General features: G+C 41.5%; 1 protein-coding gene across 3 annotated transcripts in view; it reads left to right on the plus strand.

Moving 5' to 3' along the window:
* The first annotated feature begins 12,285 nt into the window (after positions 1-12,285).
* CLIP1 (CAP-Gly domain containing linker protein 1) overlaps positions 12,286-27,055 on the plus strand; it is a 117,435-nt gene continuing 102,665 nt past the window's right edge. The window contains exon 1 of one of the 3 annotated variants that reach the window (XM_044990096.1): positions 12,286-12,438. The gene's annotated coding sequence lies outside the window, so the exon portion shown is untranslated. The remainder of the gene's footprint in view (positions 12,439-27,055) is intronic. The other 2 variants (XM_044990098.1, XM_044990097.1) reach the window with 2 other exon arrangements.

A 27,055-nucleotide genomic window follows, 5' to 3' on the forward strand; every position in this document is an offset into this window, starting at 1 on the left:
TACAGCTACATGAAAACTTAGCTTGTTTGGGTGTTGTCTGATTTAATGTGTCAGGTATGTAAATTGTTATACATACTTAAAAAAAATTAGTTGAAATATGAGAATTAATGTAGCTTAGAAAACCTCTGAACTTGTGCTTTGCCATAAAATACATTTTAGTTGTTTAAGTAATTACTTAAAATCATAGGGTTAGAAGGGACTGCAAGGATCATCTAGTCTAACCCCCAGCCAAGATGCAGGGTTTGTTGCATCTAAACCAGAGGAGGGCAAACTGCGGCCCACAGGCCACATCCAGCCCGTGGGACCATCCTGCCTGGCCCCTGAGCTCCTGGCCTGGGAGGCTAGCCCCCGGCCCCTCCCCCACAGCCTCAGCTCACTCGATCCCACGCAATGCTCTGGGTGGTGGGGCTGTGAGCTCCTGGGGCAGCACAGCTGCAGAGACCGGCCTGACCTGGCGCTCTGAGCTGCGTGGTGGTGGCGGCAGCGTGGCCCGGCTCCAGCTGGGCAGCACGGCTGTAGTGCAGCCAGCCACCGGCGCTCCAGGTAGCGCGGTAAGGGGGCAGGGAATGGGGGGGGTTGGATAGAGGACAGGGGAGTTCGGGGTGGTGGTCAGGGGTGGGGGTGTGGATAGGGGTTGGAGGAGGAACGGGGCTTCGGGGGGGGCAGTCAGGAAGGAGTGGGGGTTGGATGGGTCTGGGGGTGGGGGCCATCAGGAATGAGAGGAGGGGTTGGATGGAGCGGCAGGGGTCCGGGGGCGGTCAGGGAGCAGGGGTGTGTGGATGGGGCAGGTCCCAGAGGGAGCATCGGGGAACAGGGTGGCTTGGATGGGGCAGGAGTCCAGGGGGGCAGATAGGAGGTGGGGGCCAGCCCTCGACCCCCTCCTCTAACTGGCCCTCGACCCCCTCCTCTAACTGGCCCTCGACCCCCTCCTCTAACTGGCCCTCGACCCCCTCCTCTAACTGGCCCTCGACCCCCTCCTCTAACTGGCCCTCCATACAATTTACAAAACCCGATGTGGCCCTCAGGCCAAAAAGTTTGCCCGCCCCTGGTCTAAACCATCCAAACCAGATGGCTATCCAGGTTCCTGTTGAAAACTTCCAGTGAAGAAGCTTCCACAATCTCCTGAGGCAGTCTGTTCCATTGTCCTTCTGTTGTTACAGTTAGGAAGCTTTTCTTGAGATTTTATCTAAATCTGCTATGCTTCAGTTGTGAACCCATTGCCTCTTGTCCTGCCTTCTGTGGCTAAAGCTACTTAAATAGCTTAGGTATAAAATTGTCATAATTTTGAAGAATGTCTTCTGGATTATAAGCAACTCTAAATTATCTTTAACCTACTGTTTATCACTAAGTTGTTTTTGTTTTGTTTTTTTAAATCCTTTTTATGAAGGACCTACGGATGGATTGGCTGGGCCTTATTGCAGTACTGCCAGTAGAAGGAGCCCTTAGATAGCTAGCCAAAGCTTTTGTTAACAATTCATCAGTGTTGGCAAGTGGTTGGTTCTATGTAAATACAGAGAGGAAAAATAAGTTGCCAAGTCAGAAAGATGAATAGAGGAAGCAACTTTTATTTTCGAGACTCTTTGAAGCTATTTCAAAAAGAGGAAGAACGAAACTCGGATACTAATATTCATTATTTGTTTTAACAAATACTAGTGAAAGATGCTGACAGGAGCTTTGGAGCCCACAGTCCTCCACCCACAGAACAGGTAAAGAATAAGCAGTAGCAGTGCAAGATTTCCAGACCATCTTTTGAAGTGTGAAATAGCTTTTCAGTTTGAAACACTTCTAAATATTTTTACAGTCAGAGATTTTTTAAATCAGAACAAATTGGGCTGAGTTAGTGTTTCTGTATATAAATAAAATGCCCTTCTGGAAGATTTTCTTTACTGGGAAGGACACAATAGGAAGAAGCGTGATAGTTTGTTTGAACTTGTCAGTGCTATGATTGGACTGTTTAGCTGTGGAAAGCAATAATAAGTTAGCATTTGCACTACATTAAAATGTTCCAAACTGAGTGATTTGTTTTTCTGAACTTTTACCTTGGGGGCGGGGGGAGGTTTAGAATACTACATTATAGAACCAGAGAGAATTTATGCTTGTATCCTTTCTCAAATAGATGGATATATATGTACTGTAGTTGTGAAACTGCAGGGTACAGAGAAGAGTTTTTATAGGTTTTCTTTTGCAGTAGTTCCTTACTGAGAGCTGGATTCTGCCTGACTCACATGCAAATAATGCAGCACAAGGGATGAGGTAATCGAGACCTGTAATGTCCACACCTTGGGTGTGTTGAGGCACTTATGCCTTGAACATTCACTTGCAGTTTTTTAATCCCTCTCCACCCCTGGAAGGCACTTTAGAGCACTTGTGAAATTATTTTACTTTAACTTGATGTGTGGCCTAATTTTACAGGCATATGTATTTTATTTATTGAAACATGAAGTTTTTTAAATTGTTTGAACTATACTTAAACAACCCTTTAACACTATTTAGCCTTTTAACTATATATACAGTATGTTCACAATAAATCCATTGTGCCATTTTTTAACAGCTCAGAATAGAAAATTATTCCATAAAAAATAAGCTGGATTGGGAAGAAAAGTGGAATGCAACTGTTAATTCTGCCTCTTGTTTTTAAGGGTGTTGAAAAAACCATTTTGAGGCTAAAGTTAAAACACATTTTTTAACACAAGCTAACCTAAGAGTAAAGCTTCAGGATCTTATGAATAATCTCTTTTACGGGATTTATTAATTCAAAAAGAAAATAGTTAATTTATCTTTTTTTAATAACTACTTAAAAATGAAAGGGCGGCTTGTGTAGCTTAACACTTTTCTATCCACTGCAAAGAAGCATGTTTGATATTTGCTGTTTGGAAGATGATAGACTGAAGTTGCTCTTCATAGGGTTTTTTTTGTTGTTTTTCAAAAGCTTTTCTTAAACTCATTTAAAACCTCTAGTTATTCAGGCTGAGTTTCCTACATTCACTCTAACTAGCAGGGTTTTTTGTCCCATCTTCTCTGATAGTTGAAGTATATGGCAAGTGATGTTGAAATTAAATACACACTTAGATTAAAACCCACACCATCTGATTAACTCAATTTTTAATATTGCTCACTTTATAAAAGCTTCCACATAGCCACAAATGTAGAAATGTACATAGTGTTTGCAGCACCTTTATCGCTTTTGCCACAGGGAGTTAAGTCTGGAAATTGAACTTGGGTATCATATATATTGCTTCATCTTTCCCAAAACTGCAGTACTGGCAGATTATTATTATTATTTATTTTAGTATTATAACAACTCTAGTCATAATGGTATCCCAATGATGCATTAATAAACTGTTTACATTATTTCATCTGGCACTATTCATTGTATATCTTAGCTTAAATAGGGCAAAGAAGACCCAAGCCATAAATGTGAGAAAATTACTGTTCTCTCCAGTCAGTCAGATTTGCAGTATATAGTGGATATCATTAACCCTACTAAGATTTAGTATAGTCATTACTACTTTATGCTCGGAGTTCTAATAAATCTGTATGGAAAAACCTTTTTTCACTCCATTTAAATTCACTTCATTTTCTTATTCTATCCATATAATTGAATACCTACAAACATGATTTCTCTTTACAAAGTAGGCTGCTAGATTCCAATCTTTATCTCCAATGATCTTTAAAAATCAAACTGTTTAACTTTTCATTAGCCTGTAAGTCTCAATGCCTGATCTGTCCAAAAACAAAATTAGAAATCTGTTTTTTGTGGTCCAGGCCTGGCTTCGATGAATGTGCTTTTAAAATGGAAGAGCGGTGGGCGGGGGGGGGGGGCGACAAAAATAATAAGTTAACATAGATTTTTTTTTTTAATCAAACTCAAAATGACAGGGAGACAGTGGGCATGTATGCCAGTCTCAGAACAGCTAATACATCTTCAACCATAGCTTAATATTTTTTTCATGCTAATAGTCACGTCTTGCCTTAAATTGCATAATTTTATGGGTAATATGTTCAGCATTTTACTCCTTTTGAGAAGGCTCCTTTGCATTACTGTGTCAGAGCAAAAGCAGTGGGCTAAATTAATGTTTGCCCACTTCCACCTGAAGTCAGTAGAGGTATACTAAGGTTGGATTTGGCCAATTAAGTTTTGACAGTAACACATGTTCTCACTGCTGCCAGCACAGATATGACTGAGAATCTTAATTTCCAAATAACTTTTGGGTTGACTTTAGTGAAACTTTATACAAAAGTCAGTATGTTGTTAGACTAGACCCTTTTAAAGACACATGCATCTATGTATTGAATCTTTCCAGCGTTGTTTTCCATGCCTGCTCAACATTTAAGTAGTTTCAAGGCTTTGAAATAATTTTTGATATGTTATCTCTACTTGAGTCTATCTGCAAGATGGGCTTTTTATCCCAGAAATCACCTTTCATTTCAGTTGCTCAGTTTTGCTGAGACTGTATTTTCTTGACTATTTTAAATTTTCTATTCATATTATGATGGGTGTGGTGTAGGAACCTAGATTACTCATTCATTTTAATAAGCTCTAATAAAACTTGGTATGAGATAGGTATGATGTGAACAGACACTGATCAAGTTTTCCCACATCCCTCTGCCAATGGGATTCAGTTCTGACTTGCATCACTCCTGCTATTCTAGGCTTGATCCTCTTTTCAACAGAAATTCTATAAGCATTGGGCATGATTACCAGTGGGTAGTAGGAGAATCCATACTCATTTTTACCCCAAATTACTACATAGGAGCCCAAGTCTTAAAAACAAAATACCATGTATTACCCCTTCTCCCCCTCTTCCCACACAACAGTTGAAAAGTTGCATTAGAAAACATATCAGCAGTGTGGCATTCAAAAACTAGTAGCAGTCAAAAGGGAGTAAGTTAAAAATGCAAACAGAATACTTTTGAATTAGAACAAATTTGAATTGACAGGTTAACATTAATTTAAAAACGAATAATCTCTGCCCAGTGTCATTTGTTTTTTGTTTGGTCTGTTTTTTTGTATTGTATGTTTTATTTTGTTTTTTATTGAGGAGAGAACGTTGCATTTATTACAATATCAATAGATCAGTCAGAGCGGTAGCTTGGTTTCAGGAGTGACTAGTACTTGCTGTTTTAGAAGAGAAAGATATGACTGTAGCCAGTATGAGTTTGCTGTGCAGGTTATCTGGCATCGGGAAGCATGCTCTTCTGTTATCTTAAATGACAAATGTATTGTTCATAAATGTGATATTGGATTTGTCAAGTCTGTGAGCAGCTGTTTCACTGTCTCAGAACTCTCAAACTATAGAGTTTAAGTGTGTTTAATATCCTCTGTTAGGGAAAAGGATCCCTCAGATCCCTGCCAATGGGATACAGAACTTTTAATCTTTTAGTCACTAGCTCAAATCCAGGTCGAGTCACAAGCAATGAAAATGGATTGTCAGCTGTTTAGTGGTCTGCATGTCAAATGTTGGTGTGTGTTGTGATCATCTTTTGACTAAAACTGCACTGAAACAGTCATCACAACTAGTCCCCTTCTCAGCAGGAGCCAGATAGTGTATTGCTGGATTATCCTCTTGCCCCTAGAAGTGATCATTCTAGAACAGGGTCAATGGATGCTGGTGTGGGGGAGTGTAGACAACTTTGGACTGCTGCTGCCTGTGCCGTATTTGTTCTGTTGATGAACAGGGTACTTCAGTCTCCAGGGCTGTCAATTTGGCAGTTTCTGCAAGCACTGAATTCACCTCAGGAAGGAGAACATCTGACACATGACCTGTAATTGGGGATGCAAATCTTATCTCAGTTTGCTCCCATTTTTGGAACCGTATATTTGGAGCATTTAGTATAGTGAAATGCAATCAATATTAATAAGACTATTCTTAAATATGCTTACATGAAATTTTAAATGAAATCTCTGCAGTACATTCAGTGCATCAGTTGGGATGTAACTGCTATCCCGTAGTTATTTGTGTAATCTAAGTTGGTTGTAATATGTAGGTATTAATAGAATACTGAGTGCTTTAAATATGAAAATGAACCACAGCTAAAATTTCATCAGATATTTGCAAGACACACAGTAACTTTACTGAAAGAAAATATATATTACAACATAAACTCTGGAGGGTGGGATATCCATTAGATAAGTCCAAAAGGAACAAAAACCATTTAATGTATTCAATTGAGTCAGTGTGTCAGGCTAAGTAGGGGTCCTATGCTACTGTGTACCACCTGAATCATGTACCAAGATTGTGTTGTCTTTAGATAGAAAGATTTGTAATTGAAAGTGAATGACTTTGCAGACTCATTCACCTCCCTGAGAGCATATTTTTGTGTTACAGGGAGATAAATTAATCAGAGGAAAGACTAGCAATTTAGTTATCAAAAAGCAGTTTATTAATAGGGTGGATTTAATGACATTAACATGTTGTATAAATGACTATTGTATGCTCACTAACCCTAAAATGCTTCAAATAATACAACATTGCAAAGTATCTATAGTGAAGCCTGTCTTGTGCTTTCCCCCTAAGCACTCAATAAAAAGGATTGCCTACCTAGCGGTTCTCAAACTTTTTGGATTGGTGACCCCTTTCACATAGCAGGCCTCCGAGTGTGACCCTCCCCTTATAAATTGAAAGTGGGGGAGGGAGTTAATTTAATTTTAAATTAACAGGTTCAGGCTGTCAGCCCTGGGGCTGGTGGAGCTGGGGCTGTTAGCCCCCACCAGCCATGGGGCTGACAGCTCACATCCCCCAGGTAATAACCTTGTGGTCCCCAGTTTCAGAGCCCCTAAAAACCCAAACAAGTATTTTAAAGTGATCACTAAAGACTGACAGTTGGCTTTTGTAGGTGGGACTTTAGTGCAGCTTTCACTGTAATACATTGTAGTTGGAAAAACTTTTTTTGAGCAACTATGTTAATCCTTTTAACTACCACTCTTTTTTTCCCCATTGCAGGATGCTGCAGAAGAATAAAATACACTTTTGGATCACATCAAGGTGAGAATTGTATTGAAGTTTAAAATTAGTCTAAAATGAGGTAAGCAAACAAGTGGGATCATTTAATAGCATCTGTTTTTCACCCAAAATGTTGCTGTCTCAAATTCTGTGCAAAACTTGGTAGACTTTGCTTGCTGTAGACCTGCAATAAGGGAGGCATGGATTTGGATTGACTTTTACTGGTCAGCTGAAGCAGGAAAGGAATCACTTTAGGCAAGTGAAGAATGGGGAATTGTTTTTCGAAAGGATGATTCTCCCTATGTAATTTTTTATCTAGCTTAGCTGTGAGAGTGGCTCTTGATTCTGGATTGGCTTACTAAGGTCACTAGTACTGGGAGCGCTCTTTGTTACTGTTTACCCAATGCAGTGAATGGCACTTTACAAAACATGTTAGGCCATGTGAGTCTGGGACTTCCTCTAACTTCAGTGTGGTGTCTGCCCCCAAATAGTTTATTATTGCAGACAAATTACATGTGAAACAACCGTTACAATACAACAAGGGCTGGAGAGATCACTGATGCCTAATGTAGGAAAGCTTATTGAAAACAATTCTATAATCTTTCATTCACCTTTGCTGTGATTAGATTCCCAAAGTCTATTAGCTTATTGCAGGAGCCTCTTTCACAAATAAAATGTTTATCTAAGTCTGCTTTACATGCCAGTTTATTTTTACACAAGTCCCACTTTTTCCCTCCCTCCTGTTTCGTCATCTGTTCATTGGACTTTATACCACATAATTACACACACACACTAACTGTGGTCCTGTTACTTGTGTTTGCAAGATTACATAACACAGTATTCAGCTGGATCAGTCAAAAGATATCACATGTACAAGTCATGGAGAATTCAAGCAGGCGATTAAATACAAATGAGAGCCAGAACAAAAGTAAAATGGAAATAAATGCAGTTGTTCTTTAATTAGTATGTGTAGTAACTTGATAAAACAATATTTATTGGATAATAAGCAATTTTGCTTGAGAGCCTCCCTTCACTGAACAGAGTCCTGCTATGTGCAGGAGGAGGAAACAATAGGAATCCCAGTCAGTGCACAAGTGAAACTGAAATATATAAGAGCCATAAACGGAGTGCAAACTGGGAATAAGCAACTGAAGAAGTGAATAGAAGCATAAAGGCCAAATAGATTTTTCTGTGCTACATATTGCAAGCGTAGCTATTTTTCTGCTTGACAGAATATTTTCTCTTGCGTGCCTCCATGCTGCTGCTTATTGATGAAAGTCTATGGAGACTGAGATCTTCATCTTGCTAGAAGGCCATTCTCTGTGCTCATTCCTTAGTGCAATAAAAGTCAAATTTTGGCATGTGTTCTATACACTGCAACTTCTAGAAGAGAAAATGGGCATTTGGCATAAAGTAACACTATCCTTTCTACACTAGATGAATATTGCACTTTGTTTTTGCATAAGGTCACTTGTAAATTGACTTTGTATTTTATTTATAATAAACATGTGAACAATTTTATTTACATCAGTGAGATCCTATAGGATGTTTATCATAAGAGCCTCAGTACAAGTAAACTCTACTTATATGTATATTTGGTACCAAGTGGGAGGAAAAACGTTAAGAATGCAAAACTAGAAGGATGAATACACACCAATCATGTTTGGATTGATTGTGGTGATAATTGAAAACTTAACAACTAAGCTTTACTATGAAATATGATAGCTTGGGTCAGATGCACTGTTTGTTTATTACATCCCTAGCCATAACCAAGGCTGTAAGATCTTTGGGAGAGTGCCTGTCTCTTAATACCTGTTCAATATCTAGCACATTGTAGCCTGTAGGTACTACTAGATATAAGTAGCAACAATAGAGCTTATTCCGTACCTTTTTGTACACTAAAACCTGTAGGGGGAGAGACAGTACATGCTAGATGGGCAGTGGGGAAATGCACAGAAAGGGTAGACATTTGCAAAATTTACATATACTTTTTTATAATTGTAAAAATTAATCTAAATTGAGGACTGGGTTTCTAAGGAGAGTATTCCCAAAAATGTGTTTAAAAAATAATAAGTTTTCTGCTATTTTTGAAAGCTCTAATTGGTTTAGAGATTGTACAAAGATGAGAAAATGGAAGGAAGAGCAGTGAGTCACTTTTCCACATTCACTGAAGGAAAAGATCCTCTAGGACTGAAATAGGCCTAACTTATTGACATATTACTATATGGTTATGATGCTAGAAGTTGTGTTCTAACTACATGTCTGTGGGATGTCCAGTGATTCACAGTGTTAAGGGGATAGGAAAAAGTGCACAGAGTATGCCTCAGACCATGCAGCTAAACTATAGTAGTAGTAGACCTATTAGAATCTAGGGGTTCCTGGCTTCCAGTCCTGTGTCTAGTCCACTACTGTACCATTTGGCCACTGTTGCCAATGCTTTGCAAGTCAGAACAAAGTACATAGCTAGAGACTGGATATGTCTGCCTGCAATAAGTGCATATGTAATTTATTTAAGGCCAGAAAGTGATCCATAGAAATGGACTCAAGTATCAATGTGGATTAATCAATAGCTTTTACTATATATATTTTCTATATATAATATAAAATGCTATGATATCATTTGAATGATGGCAGGGGGTGGTCCCTCCTAACTCTCCATTCTGTTCTCCAGCTATTCTTTCTTCAGGGGTATACAATAAAGCTCTTAGTGGAATGAGAGTTCAACTAGAACTACATATAAAAATTATTGCACATTTTATTATAGTTGGAGGCTTTTTAAACTGTGCTTTACCCAATTCTTGTTTCAGGAGCTAGGGATTACCATTTTAGCTTGCTTTTTTTTTCTACAAGTATTAAGCTATTGTATATCGCTTACTTGTATATATTTCATCATTTCATGCTGTTTTACTCATTTTGGCCCATAAACCTTCAAATAAAGCAACATACCTTCCAATCACTTCTCACTTTCTAGTTCCTATGCATTAGTACAGTGCTGGTTTTTTTACTTTGTAGAGCTGCACCATATGTATTTGAATTGTGATTTAAAACTCACAGAAAACCACAGCAGTTGTACATAGAATAAGAACTATTAAATGGCTGAGCTAGTCTCCCTCCGTCTTCAGGATGTAGGGAAAAGCCACTTATCTAAATCAACAGAAGATTTCTCCACTGATTTCAGTGGGAGCATGAGTAAGCAGCAATCCTTACTCTTAATCGTAGATATTAAACTGATTTCTGTTCATTAAATGTTTATAGATCATTTGTGTGTGTTTAAAAGGCCCCTTGAAACATGTTCTTAGAACTGTTTATGTAGAATGTTAAAAAAAATGACTGTATACAATTAGTGTACTCTACAACAGGAACTCATATTTATCAGGAAAAAAAAATCTTGGTACTTTCATAGGGCAGGAAAAATACTTTGGTTTAGTGCTGATATAAACTTCAGCCTGCAAAGCACTCAATAGAGACATGCCATCTTTGATCTAGTCTAGATGCTATACAAGCACAGTGGGGTCCCCGAGTCCATGGCTAGGGCTCCTAGGCACTACTATAAAACACAGAAATTTACACTGCTCTTTACAAATTAACATGTGGGGGGGGGGTCTGATTCTGCAGCCCTTACTCTCACTCATAAGTAGAGCCCTGCAAATCTGTAGCTATCCACAGACCATTTCTGTGGATCAGATACAAATTTTGTATCCACACAGGGCTGTATTCATGTGTCAGTGGAAATACTTGTATGAATAAGGATTACTCACATCAGTAAGGTTTGCAGGATCAAAGCCTTATCCCATAAGCACAGGATTGACCTGACAATGTATTTTTTAAATTAAACACAATGTATTAGTTAAAGCATTATTTTTATGATAGAAAATCTTAATGTCCTTCCTCAACCAAAACTCATGGGGGGAGGGTTGGGGAAATCAAAGATTGAGGATGGGCATCAGTATTTGGTTCAATAACATTTAACAATTAGAATAAAAGCTCATACTTAACACTTAGGGATTGAAATTCTACCAGACATTGCTAAACACTGATCAGTTTATTTAAAACCAGTTATTTAGAGTCCCTGTTGCCCTCTTTTTCTTTGTGCTTTCACATGCTATGCTGCCAAAAGGCTGGGCTTGTGCCAAGGAATGAGGCAAAAATTAAATACAAATTCCAATTAGGTTTAATTCAGCAGCCACCGCAACTGCTTTTTTATCTCCCTTTTGTTTGGACAGTATCTCTCATAAACCAAATGATCTCTGAGACTGCAAACTCAGGTCTGCTTCAGGACTAATACAGCAGAGGCCTAGGCCAACATTGTCTGGAAATTGCACGCCAGGCAAGAGGTGGTAACTTGGAAGTGAAACAGAGTCCTTTGTATCAGGCTTAAGAATTTATCTAAAATAGCTGGTGCTGCTGGCATTAACAGGCAAATAATTTTTAAGGTTAGAAATAGGATGACAAGTCCTCATATGGATTACTTTATAAATGTATTATAAATTAAAATATTTAGTGTTTCAGGGGCTGTGAATGGAAGATAAAGTGGTGGGTATTAAGACAAAAGGAAAGGCAGATAAAAGCAAACAGTGAAGTGATTTGCCTGTTAAGATCTAGGCTTATTTGTATTGCCCCGTCTCATATCCTTTTCTCCCCTTCTATTCATACTTATTTGCCAGAACAGCTCATTACTAAAACGGTCAACAGTAGGGTTAGCCACCTTCCCTTCCTATTGTCTCTCCTCTTCTCCCCCCTTGTGGGGACAAAGCCTTTTGTGAAGGGAGAGGCTCTGGCCCAGCACTTCTAGTTCTCTAAACTCTTGCTTTTTCTGAACATTCCTTAGGGGAGCACCAGCCGTGCTGCTGTTGCCATGGTCCTTGGGAGCTCCAGAGCTGTCCGCTCTCCAGTGGGCTGTATGTGTCTTGTCAATTTCAAAGCCAAAGCCCTGAGATACTGACAGGTCCGGTCCTTGTGGCTGGGAATGACAAGCTTTCCCTTCGCCAGTGAAGGGGGATGATCCAGGGATTTTAAGGGATGGGGCATTTCTAAGAAGGTCTGACTTAATAATGGTCCTTTCCGTGCTGGAAAACCACCTCGCTCCTACTCTCCCATGTTGTCCCTCCTTCCATTGACAGAGACGGGTCTTAGCCCCCTCTAGCAGCAGGAAAGGGGCGGGGGAGTGGAGAGAAATTCCTTCATCCCCCCACCTGGGCAAGGGCCTTCTGACATTTCCTGCACCCGGAGGAGAAGGCGAAGAAGGATCCCCGACCCGCCGGCCTCCCGGTGTGTGAACGAACAAAGGCGGAGAGGGAAGGAATGGGGGGCGGGGAGACAAAGGGACGGAAGAACAGGGGAGGGTCCCTTCTGCTGCAGTCTCCGCCTTGAAGTGCCTGAGGCCGGGCCGGGCGCAGACGTTGTCTGTCTACCCCGCCCCCTCCGAGCCGGAGAGGCGCCGCCGCCGCCGCAGAGGGGCCGGAGCAGCAGCAGCAGCGAGGAGGAGACACCCACGGTGAGGGGGCCCGCTGGGGCCGAGCCCGCGGCGGAGCCGGGATCTGGGCTCGGGGGAGGGGGCAGCCGGAGCCGTCCCCGTCCCCGGCGCGCGGGCCTTGGCTGCCCTCCCTGTTGCGGCTTCCCGCCCCCCGGCGGCTCCTCTGGGCTTGGCGCGCGCCCTGCCCGAGGGGGCGGCGGGACCCGCCTCAGGCTGGGGGGAGCTGGAGCCCGCGGCCGGGGTTTTGTCCCTGCCCCGCCTAGGCGGGTGGCTGGGTGAGGGGCGGGGGCGGTGCCCCGGACTGGGGGGCGGGGGCCCCTCGGCGGCCTGGTGATTTGCCCCCCCCCCCGCTCTGGCGTTGCCGGGGTGACAGCAGCAGCCGGTTCCGCTGGTTCCAGCGAGCGGGCCGCGTGCCCGAGTGGCGTGTGCCATGGCTCCGCCTGACCCTTTTCCCCGGGGGGCCGGGGCAGCGGTGCGTTTCCCCCCCCGCCCCGCTCGGGCCCAGAGCGCTGGCCGCACTCCGCGAACGGGGGGGAGGGGGGCGCCGCACCGGGCGGCGAACGGGAATCAACTGGTGGGTGGGGTGGGAGCGCGTCGGCCCGGGAGATCGGAGCCGGTCTCGTCCCCGCCGGGAAGTGTTACGGGATCTTTAAAGCCCCTGCAGAGCCTAGGGGGGTTTCCGCGGTGCCAGCGGCCAGGCCTGCGCCTAGGAAACTGTCAGAACTTGGTCTCGGGCTTGGAAGGAGCAGCGCTGTCTTGAGCCGTTTGTGATTTGAATCTGGGGTGTCTAGGTGCTATCACGTGCCCCTCATGATTATTTGCTAGATGTTGGTACATGGCTTATTTGTCAGTCATCTGATTTTCTTGAAAAAATGTATCCTGAGTTTCATGTTTTAAGCCAGGGGTTGGCAACCTTTCAGAAGTGGGGTGCCGAGTCTTCATTTATTCACTCTAATTTAAGGTTTCATGTGCTAGTAATGCATTTTAACGTTTTTAGAAGGTCTCTTTCTATAAATCTATAATATATAACTAAACAATTGTTGTATGTAAAGTAAATAAGGTTTTAAAAATGTTTTAAGAAGCTTAATTTAAAACTAAATTAAAATGCAGAGCCCCCCCCCCCCCGACTGGTGGCCAGGACCCGGGCAGTGTGAGTGCTACTGAAAGTCGGCACATGTGCCATAGGTTGCCTACCCTTGTTTTAGGCTTTGTTCCCTATGTTTCCATTATTTTTGAAAATTGCTGATCTGCAGATGAGACATCCACGTGTGCCACCTCACCAACTAGGGAACTTGTACTAGTATCAATTATTGTGTTAGAATCGAAAGTGGGTCTAGCAGCTTCTTAGTGGTTGTGGTGTTTGGGGATTTTTTTTTTTTGTCTCTTCCTAAACCAGACAAGGGGAAGAAGCATTGCCTAGTGGTTAAAGCATAGTACAGCGCCAGGAGAATTGAGTTATTTTCCTTTCCTAACTCCGGGCAGGCCACACAAACTGTGCCGTGCCTTATCTTCCTACTCCCATTTTACAGCTGGGGTAACTAAGGGCATTCACAAATTGCTCTGAGATCATTGGGTGTGAAGAGTTAGTGTGGTGTATGTGTTGTAAAAACAAGGATGGGCGGTAATGTTATAAATACCTTTTAGGGAAAGTAAACACAAAGAGAGGAGGACTGCAGGAGAGGAAATACAGGGAGAGGACCTTAATGGCTGGTGTTCTGTTGTGTATTTTAGTTAAAGAACTCATGAGTGGTATACAACCTTAACTTTTCTGTTGAAACTGTCAATGCTAGGAAGTAAATTCTGTTTTCTTCCTGATACAACATGAAATGGAATTGCAAATAAAGAAAAATAACCAAAGATGTTGCTCAATTTTTCTTCAACAACAAGGTATCTTGGGCCTTGTCTATACCACAATGTTTTGTTGACAAAAATCAGCTTTCGTCGACAAAGCAGAGGAATACACACAACAGTGCTCCTCCCGCCAATTTAACTCCCCCGCTATGCTGACAAAATAAAACTACCTTGCCAAGTGGCTCTTTGTGACGTAATTAAAGCGACACAGTGCACTGTCTATATTGACACTTACTTATGTCACCCCAACTGGCCTCCAGGAGGTGTCCCACAATGCCCATCATGACTGCTCTGGTCAGCAGTTTGAACTCCACTTCCCTGCAGATACGCAGGCATGTGCCCTTCCCCAGTTTAAAGGCTCAGGATTTTTTGAAGTTCCTCTTCCTGTTTGATCATGATCAGCGTGGACTGTTCACACAGCATCTTCCCAGCTGACCAGATGCTGGCTTTCCACATCAGACGCATTCCTACAGGGAGTACACTGGAGCTGTTGGGTCTGTGGGGAGAGGAGGCTGTGCAGTCGCAGCTTTGCTCAAGCTGTAGGAACTTTTGATATCTATGAGCAGATTGCTTGTGGCATGCAGAAGGGACACGAAAGGGACGTGCAGCATTGCTGTGCTAAGATCAAGGAGCTGAAGTAGGCCTACCAGAAGGCAAGCGACAGCAACAATGACTCTCATGCAGCGCTGGAGACATGCCGCTTCTACGAAGAGCCGTGTGCCATTTATGACAGTGACCCCACCAACAAGAGCCCCATGGATACTGCACGGGGATTGGAGGCTGCGGCCAGCGGAGTCATCCATGAGGACAAAGTGGTGGATGTGGCAGTGGAGTTGGAGGAGGATGTAGAACATGCAACAGGGTCATCTGGTGGCATAGTAAACCAGGACTGACTTTTGATTTTAGAGGGGTATAGCCAGTCCTATCAGCCCGGCTCCAGTGCTCATGAAGCAGGAGAGGGAAGCTCTGGTAAGCATGCATTTTGCTTTGATACTACACAGTGTTAGCCATTGAGATCTCACTTACTTTATTATATGGTAAAGGAGGGTTAAGGGATAGAAATTAACAACAGAGTCTTTGCAGTGGGGGCCTAGTGGAAAAGTTTGTTAGTGTACACAGGGATGTCCTGGGAATCTTCCATAGAGATCGCTAGGAAACTTTTGTGTAGGTACTCTACAATCCTGTGCTGAAGGTTCCTTGGCAGAGCTACCTTGTTTCTCCCCCCGCTGTAGGAAACTTTTCTGTGCTAACTGGCAATTATTTCTGCAGGGGCCAAAGCGGCAAACAGGTGAGCAGCATACAGACCTAGTCTGAAGCTGCATGCATACAGGAAATGCACCCTTGCATCCTGGGTTACCCTCAGGAGTGAGATATCGGGTTCGATTACCTCAGCCTATGGAAAAGGGTGCCAGTATTCAGAATACTTCCCCTACATGCATGTAATGATCCTCTTCGCAAACCACCTAGACCCTTTGTTCCTTCTTGCCCATTCCCCCTTCCCAACCCCACTCTCCCCACAGAACTTACCATATTTGGGACTCTCACTGAGCTTCACCCATGGGGAAACATTTCCTCTTTTGCTTCGCAGATGTTATGCAGAGCATAGCAGGCTGCTGTGACCATCGGAATATTTTCCTCACTGAGGTCTAACCTGCCAAAAAGGCAGCATCAGCAACATTTTAATCTGCCAAAGGTACATTCAGTGGTCATTTGGCACCTGCTGAGCCTGTTGTTGAAGTGCTCCTTGCTGCTGTCTAGGTTCCTGATGTAATGATTCATGAGCAACAGGAGCAAGGGATTGGCAGGGTCTCCCATGATCACTATGGGCATTTATGCATCCCCCATCGGAATTTTCTGGTCTGGAAAGAAAGTCCCAGCGTGCAGCTTTCTATACTGTCCAGTATTCCAATAGCATCCGTGCATCATGAACTTTCTCTGACCAACTGAAACTGATGTCAATAAAACGGTCCCAGTGATCCATCAGCACCCTGCAAGACCATGGAGAAGTAGCCCTTTCAGTTGATGTACTCTGTTGCAAGATGGTCTGGGGCCAAAATTCGGATATGGATATGCATGTCATCGATCGTCCTGCTGCAGCTAGGGAATCCCATTGCAGCAAAGTCATCAACTATTTCCTGCACATTACCCAGCGTCATAATCCTTCATAGCAGGATGTGATTAATGGCCCTGCACACTTGCATCACTGCAACCCCCATAGTGGACTTTCCAACTCCAAACTAATTCACGACTGACCGGTAGCAGTCTGGATTTGCCAGCTTCCACACAGCGATCTGCACTCACTCTGAAGGCAGCTCTCATTCTGGTGTCTTTGCATCACGAGGCAGGGGCGAGCTCCAGGAAGGTGTCTTTGCGCATCTGAAAGTTCTGCAGCCTCTGCTTGTCATCTCATACGCCCATTATGATGCGATCCCACCACTCAGTGCTTGTTTCCCAACCCCAGTACCGAGGGTCCACTCTGGCAAGCTGTTCCATGAATGCCAGCACCAGTCTTGAATTATTTGTTTCCCTGGCAGACAGCAGAGCAGGCATCTCTGTTTCACAGCTCATGAAATACTGCAGGACCATCTGCATTGTGCTCATAATGCTCATCAGCAGAATGGTCAGCAGCTCAGGATCCATGATGTCAAGCAGAGATGGCGGGCACACAGTTTACAGAGGTCGTTAAAAAATGGCACAAAACAAAGTGGGAAGCCCATGGAATTATGGGATGGAAAGAATTGCATGATGGGATGGTGAGCATGCCCCCATGATGCACTGTGATCCATTCCCAGATCTCCCAGCGGCAGAGGGTGGCAAGTTGCACAGTGGGATACCCACAATGCAGCACTCTGTCGATGCAAGAACTCCGACTGTCCATGTGCTCTGCAGACACAAGGAACGTTGTATGGATGTGCACAGACAATGTAATTTAAAGCAGCATATGGTCATTGACTTAACTCTGTTGTGTACACAGGGCTTTAGTCTTCGCCATGTGTAAGTGTTTAGTTACTGGCAAGTCTGTGGTTCTTTGCATACTTAAAATACATGATAGCCATAAAGTGCTTGTGGAAACAACAGTGTGATTGGGTTATTAGTCCTTCTGTAATTTCAAATAGCAGCATTGCAGTCTATCTTTGTTTCACTTAATACGTAATAAAGGCTTTATTGTATTGTTGGGTCTGCATTAAACTTTAGTCTGTGTGATATATTTTCCCCTCCAATATAGAGTTGCGGGTATAAATTCTTTTTGAATTGTAGATCACCACTAGGGTCAGCTTTGCTGATCGTTGTATGGTTATATTGAGTATGTGTGTTTTGTCCCTTTCATAGAGTCCTTTATAATCGGAATTTTTTCTGTTCCTGGAGGTTTGTCTGACTGGGTCAATGAGGTGAGGTAGGGCATAGTTAGGGAAAAGTGCAAAGTTCTCTAGTTTTTTAGATTATCAGGTCTTTGGAACTGGAGGCTAAATCCATTTAAACTGAATCAATATAAAATACTGCATTTCATATTAACAAAAACTAGTTTAAAGTAGTGTCACCGATGCATCCTTGTTTCTGTAGCACTCATGTACGGTGTTTCGTTTAGCTGAATGTGGCTAATGCCAATTAACACTTAATTATTGTAGCTGCAGCCTTTTTTGTTAAATTTTGCATGACATTCCTGCATAATAGAAATTAGAGGAAGAGAAGCTGTCTTAGGTCCGATCTAGTCTATCCCCTTCTCACCCAAGTGCAGGATTGTTCTGTACGCTATGCTCTTCAGATTGATTTGGGCCTTGGTCCTGCAAATGTGCACTACCTTAAGCTCATACACGTAAGTAGTGCCATTGATGTACTCATGTATGTAAAGTTAAGCATGTCTTTGTTGGATCAGGTCCTTAAAATCTACTTAAAATGGGGCTTTCAACTCTTCTTTCAGGAGATCATTCCATTGCCCTCAATCGCGCTCTCAAATTTTTCCTGATATTTAGCCTAAATTTTCCCTTGCTTAAAAAGATGCTGCCCACTTAAAAATCATGTATTAAAAACAACTTTCTTTATTCATGTTACCAACAACTGTATATTAAAGATGAAATAACTTATTGATTAAATTTACTTGTCACTGGTAATGCTGTTTCTTTACTTTTTGCATTTCAGCCTGAAAAGTCAAATAACTTTCAATTGTAGGCTTTTGCTTCATAATGTTACCAGCTCTTGTGATTTTTTTTTTGTTTATTTTTTCTTTTTTTTATCATGTCTTGTGATATTTGGTGCTTTTCTTAAAGCCCCACCTCCTGGAGTGAGGTGATTACTTGTGAATCTCAGTTTTCCTTTTTTAAGAAAAGTATACTTTTTAGCCCTTATGGTTGTGGAGAAAAGCTTGAAAACATGAACCCTAAAGGCTCAGTGACAAGAAGGCAACTAATTTTTTATTTTTAAAAATCATAGGATTTTTAAGTCCATCACATTTTGGGGAATAGAATCATGATTTTTGAACACATAGGGTCAGCAGTATTGTGTTCTGAGTGCTGTGATGTTTTGGGTTTCAAATACTACAAAGGAATGTGCTTGTTTAAATAAAAAAATATGAAAGAAAACAGTTTTTAACTTATAGAAACACTTGTACTAATCTTAACTTAACTTGCTTGTTTATGTTTAAAAGGGGGAGACCTTGAGTACTTATGTATGTGAAAAAAAAACCAGACTGCCGTCTTTACACTACCATGTTATATCACATGGTAAAATAAACACCATTTTTCCTAGTGCAGATGCAACTTTACGTGGAAGATTGACTAGCACCACTTCCTGGGAGGCTTGAGTGTTCCTTGGGGATCTCCTATCCAAGTTCTGACCTAGCCCAAGTCTACTTAGCATATGATTAATGTTGAAGCATGTCAACACCCAGGGCGGCTTGACTTTTCTTCCTTGTAGTTTAATGTCCTTTTCTTTGTTCCCTTAGTTATGTCAAGGTTTTTCTTGGGATTAATTGAGAATACTTCACCTTAGATCTTTGCCAAGAAAAACTCACATCAGCTGTCTCCCCAGTATAATTTTTCAAATTCTCCTTTCTTCATCTGTCTAAAAGATTCAGGTCAAATGTTAACTCGGTACCTTAAATGCAAGCTTCTGGATGTTTCAATGAACGCAGTGGTTTTCAAACTGGGGTAGATGAGCTTTCATCAGGGAGTATGTGAGAAAAATCCTGTAATGGCGGACAACACACTCTATTTAGTAAGACTTGGCAATCAAGCAGAGGTATATTATGACCCTATCTCAGATGGAGGAACGCAGTAGACTACATAATTTGGAAAGGGACATGCAGCCTAATAGTTTGAAAACCACTGAATTAATGTAAGCTTTGTTTAGGCTTTTGACATTCCTTTAGGGTGTCTTTGCATTGCTGACATGTAGAAAACTGTTGGGATCCTCATTGGTTATTTCACTGAGTGTTAGCATGTCTAGAAATGCCTCTGTTGGATGCAGTTTTGTTGTTTTTTATTTTACATGTTTATAGTGCATTGGTGATGATCTCAGCTGCCTGAGCTAGGTGCCAGTTCCTGGTGGAGTAAGTGAGGCACCACTCCTCTCTTTTTGATCAACAGTATCAGAACCAGCCCTGTAGGTCACGTAATGTCTGCCTTCTGAAGTAGATCTTGACTTCGGCATCTTGGTGGTAGAGAGAGAGGTAAGGGAGGAAAATAGTGGAATGTGAGCATATCACATTTTTTCTCTCATCCTTCCCCCACTGCCAACTTCATGTCACGCCCCAATTAATAGCTTAAAATTATAATTAACTTTATTCCTTGTTCTGTACTCTGAGCAATTCCTCACGTGTTCTAGGTTCTTCCAAAATGACTGCTGGGGAATATTAAATTGGACACAGAAATTACGGATTTTAAGGACTCTAAGTGTTAGAAGATGGAAGGAAAAATTCTCTAGATAACCAAAAGCAGCAAAGAGTCTTGTGGCACTTTATAGACTAACAGAAGTTTTGGAGCATGAGCTTTCATGGGTGAATACCCACTTCGTCGGATGCAAGATAACCAGTTTTACTTAATAGTGATTGGGTGATAGGTGCCATTTGTAGAAACATGAAGAATTATTTGGGGGACTTTAATTGAGAAATACTAACTATACTATCATCTGTATAGGTCTAAGCTACGTTCAGCGCCTGCAAGTCTGTTCCCTCCTGGGGCAATGACCGGTAACTTAGTGACCAGCCTCTTTAAATCAAAGTATTTCTTTATTTTAAATAAAAGAATTTGGGCATGTACACACTATCACTTATGTCGGTATGAATAAGCCACCCCCCTGAGTGACGTCGCCGTTGTGGACAGCGCTTCTCCCACCTTGCGGAGGTGGTTTTATTTTGCCGATGGGAGAGCTCTCTCCTGTTGGCATAAAGCATCTTCATCAGACATGCTACAGCTGCACAACAATGCAGCTCTGCCACTGTAGCACTCCTAGTGTAGACTAGCCCATTAAGCAAAAGCAGGTCTCCCTCTGGGGTCTGGCTGGCATAATCCATTCCCTTACCTCACAAAACACTTACCCCCTGTCCCAAGAGAGCATCCCCTTCCTCAAGCTGTTCAGTCCTTTGATCTCCAAGTTCCTAGGCTGGCAAAACAAACCATGCGTCTTAATTGGAGACAGGGTCTGTAAGATCCTCCATGCTAATAGTGTCCTCCATTGTCCTGTAGGTCTTCCCCTCCGCCCCCCCCCCAAAAAAAAAGTTTTGTTTGGAGGTTGCTTATCTTGGATCCCTTCTGCTGCTTCCCTGCATGTTTTTCCAGTAGCCTCCTTTGAGTTCAAGCATTATAGGTATGTGATAAACTTTCCAATATCCCATTGTAAATTGTATCTATATCAATAACTAGGTTACATATCAGTATTCCTAGATTGTCAAGCAGCTGTGATGTAATAATCACAGAAAGGTGAGAGCTAGAAAGGGATTGCTGATTTTTAATGGACAATTCTGAGTGGTGTGAATTGTTCTAATTGCTCCCTCCACCCCCAGAGCCATCTAAGTATCAAAATGAATGTTTATTCTGGAAAGTGGCCTCCTTGCTTCAGCTACTTCACTTACAATTACATCAATCAGTTAGAAGCCTGGGGTGCTGGATGTCCTTGTTTATATGCATTCAGTTTTTGAGAAAAACAGGAGATGGTGGTATTATGACCAGATCCCACCTTCTGTGCCTTAACTACTTTCACTCCCAAACTTCCATCAGAACGGCACATTTTTAACAATTTAGACACTGTGCTCAAATTGATGCACACTAAAATTTCATTCTATGTCACAAACTGCATTTATTTAGCAAGGGGTATATATATTTCAGTGCCAGGAGAATATCTACAGTGGTTTGTATCTACCTGTTTGTATCTACACACACTTTTAAAGATAGGGCTATAGCAAATCCTTGTCTTTTAGGGGATCTGTACAATCAAAACTTCCACACTGTTCACCTTTCCCATGAGGGTTAAGAGATTTCAGGATGCATCTAACTAAGGGTAGAAGTTGGTTGTTTTGTAAGGAAATGGGACCAAAGATCTTCCAGTGACCAATCATATCCCTTCCTTTTGTTCTCCTGTCAGCATTTTGCTCATTAAATTAATATTTTTCCCAGCAGGACTTAATCTCCTTATGTTGAAAGGAAATTGTTTTAGTAACTCCACCTAGTTACAGATAGGAGGAAGGAGCCTTTTCATCACACAGTACCTAGATGCAAGGCTGTTGAGATTCCTCCTTTGGTTCCCCTTGAAAAATTCAGAAGGAAAAAGTAGATGTTAAGGAGTGGCTAATTAAAAGGGGTAAGATGAGTGAAAAGTTCTTCTTTTTCCCAATCCTAGAGCCTCAGTCAGGACAGACTGATGTATGCTTAAGACAAGGGACTCTCTAATCTTTCAATAAATTACAGCAGCTGTAGATTTTAAATAACTGAATATACACTAACAACTTGAACCAGGGTATTACACCTTAACACTGTACATTCTGCAAATTTAGGCTTTTTATCAGCTCTTTCCCTCTGTTAATTAAAGGTGGGAAAATCTAGCAACTGTGTTTTGAAATGGCAACATAGCTTTACAAAGAATTACTCACAATGCCCTGACCCAAAGTCTATAACAGTTCAAAATGGCCTCTTATTTATCTTTCTAATACTTGACTATGGAAAGTGAAGTGCATAATTCTTCATGGTTCTCTGGTGCATTCCATCCAGGGATCTCAGAGTATGTAAGGAATTTGAATTAATTAAGCAGTTAGATAAGTAACCATCCCTCTTTTACAGATGGGTAAACTGAGATACAGAGGTGAGGTGACAGTCCTGTAGGAAGTATGTGGCAGAGCCAGGAATAGAACTCAGATCTTTACATAGAATTTAAGCCTTTCTGGGATGCTGGGATAGATAATTAATGTCTGAAAAGTGATTTGAGATCTTGGGCCTTCTACTGCATCCTCCATCCAAAGCATCTCCTGGCACCTTTACTGTGCCTTAGCCTATACTTCCTCCCGGCAAGCCTCTACTTCCTCCCCCAACCCCCCCCCCAACAAATCTTTGTTGTATACCCAGTTTTAAATGAGATGATGTATTATGCAGGGTGAAGAGAAAATAATACAAAAAATGGGTATAGGATGATCAAGAGGTCTCATTAATATGTTTCAAGTTTACAAACTCAATGAGCGGTAAAGAAAAGAGCTAAAGATGAAATATATAGAGACAATATGCATAATTTGTAACATTTTGTTAATATTAGATGTGACAGCGAGGTGTAGAATCTATTAAACTCTCAGATACGAAAATCTATGTAGATTGTTAGTTTAATAAGTAACATATTGTGTGTGTTCACGACTTTGAAGCTGGTCAGACCAAGATTGTGGTGCTTTTATATTAGTTCCAAGGAAGATGGGTTAATCCCTGTAAATCCCTATGACTGTGTAATATTGGCAAAGGACACAGTAGAACTGGAGAACAAATTGCAACAATTGCAAACACTTTTATGTGATAGCAGTTCACCTAAAATGAAGTGGATGCGGAATGAGCATTGTGCAGCAGGAATCATCACTCTAAATGGGAAAGTAATTGAAGAGGTTGACAAATATATTTACCTGGGTCAGCAGCTGAACAGAGACTACTCATCCAAAGGGGAATGCAGTAGAAGGAGAAAGGTGGGTTAGGCAAGTTTCAACAAAAGAAAGACATCTTTAACAGATGGTAAACTTCCCGTGAAGAAAAGGAAAGAACTGTTTACTACTGTTCTACCAGCAATGATATACGGACTGGAAAGCTGGTCAGTGACAAAAGTGGAGGAAGAAAAATTTGCAGTCACCCAGAGAGCAATGGAAAGGCGAATGTGTAAGATATCACCCCATGATCACATACTGAATGAGTGTCAAGTATCAGAGGGGTAGCCGTGTTAGTCTGGTTCTGTAGAAGCAGCAAAGAATCCTGTGGCACCTTATAGACTAACAGACGTTTTGCAGCATGAGCTTTCGTGGGTGAATACCCACTTCTTCAGATGCAAGTCTTGCATCTGAAGAAGTGGGTATTCACCCACGAAAGCTCGTGCTGCAAAACGTCTGTTAGTCTATAAGGTGCCACAGGATACTGAATGAGGAGATCAGAAGGCATACAGAGGTGACCGATGTAGTGCAGGCGATGTACAATGCAAAGTGGAGATGCGTGGGTCCTGTAGTCCGCAGGCAAGACAATAGGTGGACAACCCGCATCAGTGACTCAATCCCCAGAGACCACAAGCGATGGCTGGGCAGACCAAAAAAGCGCTGAGCCGATCCCATGACAAAACTCTTTGGCCAGAAATGGCAAGAATGTGCTTGCAACAAAACGGAATGGTGTGGCATCGACTTGCATTCGTGGAGGGATGGACAGGGACAAGCTGGACAAAGGTGAAATTTTATATCAAGAGATTTGATATAAACAAGATATTCTCAGCTCCTGGCTCTGGAGCTTCAAAAGGCATGCGGCGGTCTTGCCGACAGCACTCGTGTTCATGAATCTGATCAGCACTCTCTTCGTTCTCTGTCTCTGGTGAGACTGTAGGGAAAGTGTTTAAAAAATGGGACTACTGTTGCTTTGACCTGTCCTTCATGGTTCCAAAGAGGAGAGGTGGGAGAGGAGGGAAGCAACATTACTTCCCCTTTCAGAATCCAGGAAGACCATAACAGGTGAGGGAGAGAGAACCCCTTCCTTCTTCTCAAGAACTATAAGACTCCCTCAGTTACAGAGAACCAACACCATGAATATCCTAATATGCTTTGTGATAATGGGATGAGTCGTGACAAAGCAACATGTTGTGACTGTTTATGTGTGTGTCTACAACTCATTTGGTGAAGTGGCTCTTTAAGGTTGATTAACAGATCAAAACCAGTGCCCAATGGACATAACTTGAAGATTTTCTGTATCTCCTCTAGTAATCACATAGATGTATTATAATACAATTTATAGCTTTAAACCTTGGTGAGCATAATCCTTGACTAACATTATCAAGGTCACCCTAACTAGTTATATTTATCTGTCAAGGTGTGCTGTGTAGGCAGATAAATACCTTTTAAGGAGAAACTTCTTAACTTAATAGTGAGTATCTTTTGGTTTATGTTTTTTAGACAATTTTAAATGCAATTTACCATGTTAGTCTGTGCATTTACTAAAAATCCTATGCAGTAAATGAGTTTCCTGCAATGGTCTTAACAGTTTCCAGTCTTCTGAAGGCGGGTCAGAAGTGCAAAAGATTGAAACAAATTTCATTCAATTTACTTTAAATAGACATAACTATTAAAATATCAGAGGTGCGCACATCCAGGAATATGTCCCTAAAGAAAATATAAAGAGTATATTTTATAAAATATAGAATGACTCATAATGCTAATCTGGCCTGAACCTTACAAAAATTTCAAGAGAAAATCATGCTTTGTGATTCAGACAGGATAGATATCTAGATAAATATGCTCTGCATGAAGACAGAATTCTTCTTTTCATGCTACGGATAGTGTAGTTCTGGTTGGAATATATTGAAGTGCAATTATAATTAGAAAAGTAGCTATGATAACTCATAGAAAAGTGAAAATGGCAACAGGAGATCTTTCTTGTCTGAGAAGTATTTCTGTTTAGTTTACTGATGAAATTAGGATTTTATTCCTTGTAGCTCTGCAAAGTCAACACAGTTATGGAAGAGTGAGCTGAACCCTATTCTACCTTGTCCATCATCAATTGAATTGTTAAGCAAGTTTCAAAAGCAAAATATTTACTGTTGATGCATGAACTGCAAATAGCACAATCACGTAGCAGGCTGAGTGTTTGGTGCTGGCAGTTACCAAAACATCTTGTAAGCTGAGCAAATGTGATCTGGTGTCAGTAAGAAATAATTAACATAGAACTGTACAATACAGATTTTTTTAGTGTAGCTTTTTTATAACAGAACTGCTTTTTAAGAACATGTCTCAAATCAACAGGTAAAAAAATATTAGGATGTTTCATAGTACCAGCATTAAATGACATACGCAGTATGTAGGGAGACAAAACAAGATTGATGTAACCTTCTAAACTTTGGGCTACTCATTACTGTACTATCTTGACTTATCCTGTGTTGAATACAAGTAGCCAAACATGGACTCCAAAATGCCAGCCTATATAATGTGGTCTGAAATTTTATTTATTTATTTTGATTTAAATAATAAGTAAAGAAATCTGTCTCAAGTTTTGTGTCCTAATACATCACTAACAATACAGTTAACATCTCAGCAGGATTAAAATGGTAACAGTTGATCAATTTAGTTTAAAATGACCCCTCCTACAAAGGCTGTTGCATCAGTGCTGGCTGTTGCATTTTGCTTTATTATTTGAGATGCTTACAGCTTTTTTCCTGGCTAGCATCCACCTTACACTTGTTACTGTTTCAGTGAAGGTTTGTAGCTAAAAATACAGATTGATTCTTGCACTCAGTCACATGTCAAGTTCAGCAAAGCATCTAATTGCCAAGTAGCTAATTATCTTTAGTGGGTATGTACATGGAGAGATCCTGTTGTGATTTCATAGTACCAAAATGGTTGTATTTAAATAGTAAGTGGGTAAGAATATAAAGTGCATTGTGGATTACATAGGAACAATTCTGTAAAATGAATGTATGCAGACTTTCAGATTCATCTTTTGGTTTAATTATTGTAATACTAGCACTGACTTTGACGCTTAGTGGGATATTGTATACCAAAATATTATTTCATTGACAATGTGTAGGCCAACATTTTCAAGTGTTTAGTGATTTTGTGTGTCAATTTTTGGGTTCTCAACTTAACACCTTAGTATGAGAGGGAAAGGAGGCCAGGAGAGCTGGCTGTATTTTAAAGAAGCCTTATTGAGGGCGTAGGAACCAAACCATCCTGATGTGCAGAAAGAATAGCAAATATGGCAGACGACCAGCTTGGCTTAACAGAGAAATCTTCAGTGAGTTTAAACACAAAAAGGAAGCTTACAAGAAGTGGAAACTTGGACAGATGACTAGAGAGGAGTATAAAAATATTGCTAGAGCATGCAGGGGTGTAATCAGGAAGACCAAAGCCCAATTGGAGTTGCAGCTAGCAAGGTATGTAAAGGGTAACAAGAAGAATGTCAGGGAAAGTGTAGGACCCTTACTGAATGGAGGAGGCAACCTAGTGACAGATGATGTGGAAAAAGCTGAAGTACTCAATGCGTTTTTGCCTCGGTCTTCACAGACAAGGTCAGCTCTCAGACTGCTGCACTGGGCAGCACAGTATGGGGAGGAGGTGAGCAGCCCTCAGTGGTGAAAGAACAGATTG

Source organism: Mauremys mutica, chromosome 16 (assembly GCF_020497125.1).
Source record: "Mauremys mutica isolate MM-2020 ecotype Southern chromosome 16, ASM2049712v1, whole genome shotgun sequence".
NCBI lineage: Eukaryota > Metazoa > Chordata > Testudines > Geoemydidae > Mauremys > Mauremys mutica.